We start from the raw sequence: 7585 nt of genomic DNA, 5'->3' as shown, positions 1-7585 counted from the left end.
TCTTAATACAAATGTATCTTCTTAGATTAGAACAAATTACACCTATAGTCAAACTACAATCCCAAGGCACACCAATTTACGGTTATGGTAATCAGTTTTGGAGATCGTCTCAAATGTCATGATTTTATTGTCATCCCATAGATTTCCCATATGACATCAAGGCCTATGACTGATGGAGTAAGAAAACTATGCCTTGTTGATGTGCAATCAGAGATTTCAGAAACATAGAGAGAACAGTGCAATGTCAAGAACAGAGCAAGCAGCAATTCTATGTGCAAACAGACATCTGATGAACAAGTGCAGATTGTATTTGTATTTTGTATTTATCTCTTATCTGGATTAAACAAGTAGTAGGTTCATTCATATATGGAGGTATACAAAAGGATTTCCCACTAGTTACGAATAAGTGAGTGCTGACACAAATATGTATGTCGAAATGGAAATGTGATCTCATTTAGAAATCATGTTTCACGAAGGCTTATACAAAACAAATTGGTCTAAAATTCCACAGCGCACACTTGATCTTGCTTCACAACACCAGTTGAAAACCACTGCATTATTGTGTACTGTAAGTCCAAACGGGATCATCTCAAGAGGTGTGGCAATTGATTAAATCGGGCCATTCGCAGCTCAAGGCCACCGAGGCCTTATAAAGATAGTTTCTTTCTTGGTATTGTCAGAATACACCAAATAACGCCAAGCATGCTAAAAAAAGGCCACGGAAATAACTGTTTTCGCAGGTGTGCGTCGACTTAATTCTAGACTATGCTGCATGTGATTCTCTAAAAAGGGCCTTGTGTATATAGTGTGTGCAGTGGGGTGTTAGCCTGTCTGTTTGGTTAGCCCGTGTTTGGGAGGATTTGAGCAGGCAGCTTGTCAAAGATGTAGAGACAGTGTAATTGCCCCTTGAGCTAGCTAAGAAAATATCACTGGGCAAATGGAATAATAAGTAATATGAAGTTTTCCAAGTTGACACACTCTTCAGCCCCAACCGGTACAGACAACCATAACAGTGTGTATACGTCTGTGCTTGTTATGAATTAATATTAGGGATGACCGATATTATCTGCCGATATTGGCATTAAAATGTGATATCGGAAATGATCTGTATCGTTTTTTTATCTTTATCTTTTTATCTTTATTTACCCAGTCAAGCAAGTAAGAACAAATTCTGATTTTATTTATTGTCAAAAGTATGCATAATGTTGTGTTAATTCCACAACAAGAGATATGTAATGTTAATTACCTGAAATTATTCAGTTCTTTTTTGGGGGGGGGGGGCCCTGCATATATCGGTATCGGTTGATATCGGTATCGGAAATTAAGAGTTGGACAATAGCGGTATATCGGTATCGGTAAAAAAGCCAATATCGAACATCCCTAATTAATATGGGTCGTTTCTACCTTAGTGGTGTTTCAACTTTAAGACAACGGCTTTGTAAAATACTGTTTAGTTGGTATTTCGGCTAAATTCTCAACCGTAAAGGTTTTTTTACACACCGGCAGCTTGTTGCTTTAAAAAATATATATACAACTTAACATTCCCCTCACTGCTCCCTACGAAAAGAGTCTGCGAGGGGGAAACAGAACAGGAGGAGTCCTGTAGTCTCATGTTCAGCCTAAAACATACCGAGGAATATTTTCCCTCATAAACCTCCAGCCCCGAAGGGAGCGGGTCAGGGGGCTTTACTTTCCAATACATTTGAGAGAGGTCCAATACACAAATGGTCTCGTTTCTCTCTGGTTCACACAGTGCAGGAGCGGGGAGAGATCCAGCAACCGGCTGAGGTTGTCTTTTGTGGAAAACATGGCCGCTGTGTAACCATGTATGCATTGTGTGCGAGAAAGCATTACAGAGTTAAGACAATTGATAGGCAAAGCAACATTCTTGTCAACCGCCAACCCCACCCCCACCCTCCCACGCACCCCCCCGTTCTCCGCCCATCTCCCTCCCTCCCTCCCTCCCTCCCTCCCTCCCTCCCTCCCTCCCTCCCTCCTCTCTCTGCCACACAGTGCTGGCCCCATTAGGCTGTCATAACACGGCACATATAACCCGAGGTGATCCCAGGCCTGAGTGAACCGAGCGTCTCTGGGGGGCAGCGCGCCGCCGCGACCGCTGAACGGGATCGCTAGCTGGCGGTCCGGGGGTGATAGGTACCACATGTAAGCGGCGGCAGTCACAGGACCTAATAGGAGCTGACAAGTGGCGGTCTGACGGAGCAGATCGGATGCCTGCGGGGGTTTGGCCCCGGCTTTATAGACACGGAGCCCCCTGTTTGTGTAGGCCGCTTCTACTAAATAAAGTCTTTGTTCAAAAGGGACCGTTCGCACTCCCTCACTCTCTCTCTCTCGCTCCCCTAAACTCCGTCTCCCATCCTTGGCGACACTCCTCGCCAGAGCTTAGAGTACAGATCACACGAAAGAAGTCCCCCCTGGGGGAGCTGGAGAGCCGGAGTCATGTGTGTAGGCTGAAGAAAGTTTTGGTTCGGAGAAAGAAAGCGCGCCCATCATCGCCCACGGCGGGCCTGTCTGTCTGCGTGTGGCATTGGAACTACATTCTGTCTATTGGGAAATATTATTCAGGGTGGAAAAGAGACCCACCAATATCGGTGACGTCTACGCCTCTCTCTGAAGTCATTATTCACCCCCCCCCCCCTCCAGACCGCAGCTTGCAGTGTGACTTCACATGGCGTCTGTCGGCGCGCCCTGATGTGGCAGGCTAATTTAAAGTCGGGAGCATTAAGAATAACACAGGGTGGCATGTGGCACCCTCTTCTTCCCACAGAGAGAACAAGAGCTGCATGACAGAGAGCACATCTGTGGCACATATGGATCGTCATCATCAAGGGCCTAGCCGGGGACTGTTAAAACTTCAATGTGCTCCTAGATTGGGGGGGCTGTTCTTTAAGGGGAAAATGCTTTCTTTTTCTTTTCTCTTGTTTTTTATTAATTTATTTGGGGGGGGGGGGGGGGGGGGGTATGCTTTCTAAGCAGGAGCTTTGGTCAAACAAAGAGTCGCCATTGACCATATTGTTCACACAGCGGCCAATGGACCTGTCTCAAACCCTGCCCCTTTTCTTGATCCTCCAATCACAACTGTCGCTTAGGTAAGCGACAGTTGTGATTGGAGGATCAAGAAAAGGGGCAGGGTTTGAGACAGGTCCATTTGCTCTTCCAGTATGTCACCTGCAGCAGGGTTATTCCCTGTGTGTCTCAGGACAGCTCAGTCAATATTTGTGGACATGCATCATCACTAGGGTTGGGTACCGTTCACATTTGAACCGATACTGGTACCAGTACCGGTTACTGGAATTCAGTACCGGTACCCAACAGTACTCTTTTTTCCAGTACTTAACTCTCTTTCTTTGTATTTATTGTTGTAACACAGCACACAAAATAAATTGCATGATCATTTATTATGCTTTTAAAAAAAATCTTAAATATCAACATTATCTGGCCATCCTCAGTAAATATGATAAAAAACTCCTCCTCTTTCCAAACACGTAAGATGAATCGGTACTAGTCATCACTCTCCCCTAAAGTTAGAAATCAGAGAGAGAGAAAATGGAAATTGAGATTGTCCCTCACCTGGATACCCGGCGACCTGGTCCTCAAGCGGGAATCAAACCCAGCACCTTCTTGCTGTGAGGCGACAGTGTTAACCACTACACCACCGTGCCGCCACATGACATTACCAGTCGTGTTATTATTTGTTTGGTCAGAATAATATCTATGTTGTGCAATAATAACTATATAGCAATTCCCACTGAGGCTACTGTAGCTTTTACTAATAAAGTAGCATTTAAATTTCGCGCCTTCATACCCATTTCCCAGGACATCGCACCTAGTCTACATTTTGTTTGAACCCTTTCACTGCCACACGACAGCCGGTTAACCCTTTCACTGTGACAATACAGAAGGTTAGCCCTTTACTATCACACAACCGACGGCGATGCTCCATCATTAGCATCATTAGCTCCGCATCCGCTTCTGGACACGACTTCTGTCGTGTGGCAGTGAAAGGGGGATTGAGAGAGAGAAAAGGGAATTCTGGGATTTAAATCTGTCGAATAATGCCTAGAGACTTGGCACCCCAAAAAAACTAAAATGTAGAATGACGTATCAGAAGAAGTACATACATATATCTGCAGCCTATTCTAGATTTATTTTGCGATTGGAATTCAACTTTGAAACAGAAGGCCTATACTCCCTAAGCAGCACTCATTACTTTGTCTCTAGTCAATAATCGGTATACACACAGGGAGCTACAATTGATTTTCGTGGAGGGAGGCCAGTGTTTGGGAGCAAGCCCACGTTGTAACTGCTTCACTATGTTGCTGCTGGATAGCCTCCACGGCCAGGGCTACTGAGAACGTGTATCCAACACTTGTTGTTTTGTCACTGTATCTTATCTCCTGATGCAAAGTGTTACAGTCAATTTCCTTTCAATTCACTCAGTTCATTTATAGTGGATGTTCTTCTCAATTCAAAACATTTAACAACTTTTGGCATGAGAAGGTTGTCGTGTCAAATCTCTAGGGCTGTCTTAAATACTTCGAAGCTTTGAAGCTTTGTTCGATGGGCATGTGATTCGAATATGAAAAAAAAGTAATACAAAAAAGGATTTCATTTTTTTGTGTGCAAAGTAAACTCTGCCTCTCTTTGTTAACTACAACAAGCAATGCTGTTTGTTATTTAAGATGAGGTCGGACTCGGCACTGACAGATTTGTGTTCATTGTGCTGCTTTTATAAAGCCTCAAATGACGGCTTACAATATTTCATGAAAGCAAAGTGTTTTGTTTGTCTAAGATTTAAAAAGGTTTAAACTTTACAGCACTGACAAAGTTGAACAAAGTGCTGTACAAGTCCCAATGTATACTTTTTTTTTCTCTTTTCTTTTTTTATCTCGAAGCTTCGAATTAAAATCGAATCTCGGCCCCGAAGCTTAGAATTCCAAAAAAACATTCGAAGCTCAGCCCTACAAATCTCTATATAGTAAAATGGAAATAATTGAAAATAAATTATCTTATTATTAGCAAATGCACAGCCGTTTCTATTTACATTCTGAATAGATTCTCACTTGAAAATTAATCCGCCTCGATGACGGGCGGCATCGATGGACTCGATGAAATCCCCTCTGTGTTGTTGATGTTACTGCGACTCATCAGGCTTTTTCAGCCTTGATAGAAAACACTGAACAGCGACAGGCTTTTCACATTTGCACCCCTAACATTAGTTACAACCAAGCCCCTTCACCTACTAGGAAACAGCCCGTCACAGGATGCTGACAGAGCCTGTTTATATGGGGAGTATAGAAAGAAGAAGATGGAGCACTGGGGTATGTTTCAGCAGTGTCATGGACGCCACTTACCAACCCCAGGCGTGGGCTTCTGGGCCCTGCTCCCTCTCCGTGGGCAGGAGCAGCTGTTTGCTGTGCGTTGTCGTGTTCATAATATGTGTGGGGGCGTTCCTGATATTTACATTTAGTTTTACAGCGCCCTTTTGTGTTCCTGTAACTGACCACCGGTGTGAAGTCGCTGTTGAGTGTCGTCGTCCAATATCCAGTGCGTCCACCTATTTAACATTCGCAGTCCCCAAAACACTTAACTAACAACATCAGCGTTACTCAGTTCCAAATAATTTGCAGTTACTCAGTTCAAAACAACTTTCAGCCATAAAGTTTATCTAAACATTACAAAAACAGGCTTCTTACTGGATTTACACGCACGCACGCACGCCCGCCCGCCCGCACGCCCGCACGCCCGCCCGCACGCCCGCCCGCACACACACACACACAGACACACACACACACACACACACACACACACACACACACACACACACACACACACACACACACACACACACACACACACACCACACACACACACACACCACACACACACACACACACTGCCGCTATGCATTTTTCAAACACAGCTGGTCCACCTTGTTCCCTCATCAGTCCCAGGTGGACTGAGTAGCCAATCACGTGGCCATATGCGATGTGGCTGGCTATACATGGGAAGACAGGTGACGTCATACACGCTGCTTTTAAAGTGACATCATCCCCCCAGTGCACATGAAGAAGGAAATGAAAGACATACAGAAAAATATTAATAATAGGACCGACGTAATTCGAGGTACTTTATGGTAAATGGTAAAGGACTGCATTTATATAGCGTGTTTTAATGAGTGTTCCGATGCTTTACAATGCCTCACATTAACCCATTCACACACACACACACACACACACACACACAACACACACACACACACACACACACACACACACACACACACACACACACACACACACACACACAGTCACACACAGCGAAGGCAGCCATGCAAGGCCGCCAACCAGCTCATCGGGAGTAGTTAGGGATTAAAGGGGAACTATCTTATAAATGGCCTTTTTGAGTGTTTAGCATTGTTTCCTAGCTATGTGAACTTATATTAATATGATCTATGTCTCAAAATTCTCATATTGGCGCATTCTTCCAATTCTCCTCTCACAATATTCACCCTCACTGAACTGAGTCGTTTGAAAATGTGTCCTATATGTGATGTCATATAGTCACTGCTGCATGTTAATGTTCAGGCGAAGACGACGCTCCGCAGTGGTTTAGGAGCCGCCCTGCAGCCCAGGCTCAAAACAGCTCGAGATCTTGAGGTAGAAAAATGCTGTTTTTGAGGACTTGATTAGAAATACAAAACAATGAATAAAAAAAATATATATATTACAGAGGTGTTCCATAGACTCACAGGAATTGTGTAAAAGTTCCCAAATAGTGAAAGAAATAGTAAAATAGTTCCCCTTTAAGTGTCAAAGACACTTCGACATTAAGTCGGGATCGGAGCCGGAATTGAACCGGGAACCTTCAATATGCCCTATACTATATCATATGTAACACTTTGCATTCATACACAGTGAGGTTTGGGGGTATTCTAACCAGATGTGGGCTCAGTGACGGTGACACACCAATCACTTTCACCGCTCCTTAATCGTGGTTGACAGCCAATCAGGGCACCGGATATGCTACATACAGTAGGTCTGCCATGAAGCTTCCCCGCGGTTCTCAATTCATGAACATCTAAATATATACTGTGTGTATATATCTATCTATGTTAATGTAAATGTGCATTTATGGTAACGTCAGATTGAAGCAGAATTGTCAGGGCGGTAATGTTACACTCTCTCTCTTCGAATTATTTGGTTACTTGTGGTGGTGACAGCCAGGCAAGGGCCGCGTAGTCACGGTCACACATGATCCTGTGTGCGTGTGTGCGTGTGTGCGCAACCCAGGAAACACATGTTATATGTTGTAATATATGTCATTTGACCAGTTTGGAACAGAAATGTTTGTGGTGCGGCGGCCAAAAGTGAATCTGCAGTTTTGAAATTATTCTTAAAAATATCCTCTGCCCATTCTGCATCTCTGTCTGTAATCAATGCAGAGATGGAGAACTAATAGCCTGCTGGTCTAGGGTTACATACTGAGTGCCACGAATCGTGAGTTTGAGCCATAATCAGAACCTGAACGCATTAGATACACTCAACCACCGTGATTGAATCACTGT

The sequence above is a fragment of the Notolepis coatsorum genome, assembly GCF_963971535.1.
Source record: "Notolepis coatsorum genome assembly, contig: SCAFFOLD_471, whole genome shotgun sequence".
Classification (NCBI taxonomy): domain Eukaryota; kingdom Metazoa; phylum Chordata; class Actinopteri; order Aulopiformes; family Paralepididae; genus Notolepis; species Notolepis coatsorum.
Note: the sequence above shows the minus strand (reverse complement) of the source record.